Consider the following 1,134-nt stretch of genomic DNA (forward strand, 5'->3'; position numbering starts at 1 on the left):
AGGTGCTCCTCTATTTTATCGCTGTATTGAAAGTAGCACGATGCGACATAAAAAGAGTAGCCGGGTGCCTGCACTTCCGCACACACACAGTGGGTCGTGCTAAGCTGCGAGACGAACATTATCTAGATTTGGGGATTGCATACCGCTACCATTGCCCACGGTCTTTGCGAGCGTACGGCAGCCACGCGCATCCCCGTCCCTAGAAGGTCCGTAGAAGGTGTGGCTCTTGCCCTGCTTCTTGACGTATGGTTCCTGCAATAACAGAACGTCAAGTCGCTTCTCTGCAACGAGCTGACGCACCTCACCCGTTACTGCTGCCGAACGGCCCATATTCAGCTGCAGTATCCTAACTCCCGTAGTCTCAATGTCCGTGGAGGTTTGCGGGATTGCGACTGGGCTGGTCGCTCCTCCCGAAGGCGAAACTTTGTTTCGTTTCGACACATCTCTATCGCATCTTTCTAATACGATGCGGGCAGTTCGAAAGCTGTGAGTATGACCTCGTTCTGGGTCCATTACCTCTTTTGAGGTTTGTCTATTCGGGGAAGTTTGCGGGATTGCGACTGGGCTGGTCGCTCTTCCCGAAGACGAAACTTTGTTTCGTTTTGTCATATTTCTGTCGCATCTTTCTAATATGATCCGGGCAACTCGAAGGTTGCTATTGTGACTTAGCGACTCCGACTTCGAACTCGAGATCAGTTTTTTCTCCGTTGTCGCGTCACATCTCTTTAATCTCACTTTGACTGCCCGGGGGCATAGTCTTTGAGCTCGAAGGCTCAGGTTTTGGTTTTTTGTTTTGTCTTGATCCATATGCGTTTTTAATACGGTGGAATAGATGTCAAAGGGCACGGAGCCACCTTCGCGCCGTCAAACCTAACCTTCTCGGGGGGGGGACAATAGATACCCCGGGGGTGTCGCTTGCGACCACTCTCTTTACATTCCAGCGGCCATGCAGGCCCTCAGCACGACTTCCAATACAACCTTGGTCTTGGAACGAGCGCCATTGTTTGAACACGCTTACCAAATAGACTAGATTAGAATGCATCCCAACGATGTTTTGCCGGGCATGCGATTGAGCGCCATTATATGGAAACGCTTACCAATGAACCAGTACAGACTAGAGTTATTAACCAACGA

Source organism: Wasmannia auropunctata, unplaced genomic scaffold (genome assembly GCF_000956235.1).
Source record: "Wasmannia auropunctata unplaced genomic scaffold, wasmannia.A_1.0 LD336092.1, whole genome shotgun sequence".
In the NCBI taxonomy this organism is placed as follows: Eukaryota; Metazoa; Arthropoda; class Insecta; order Hymenoptera; family Formicidae; genus Wasmannia; species Wasmannia auropunctata.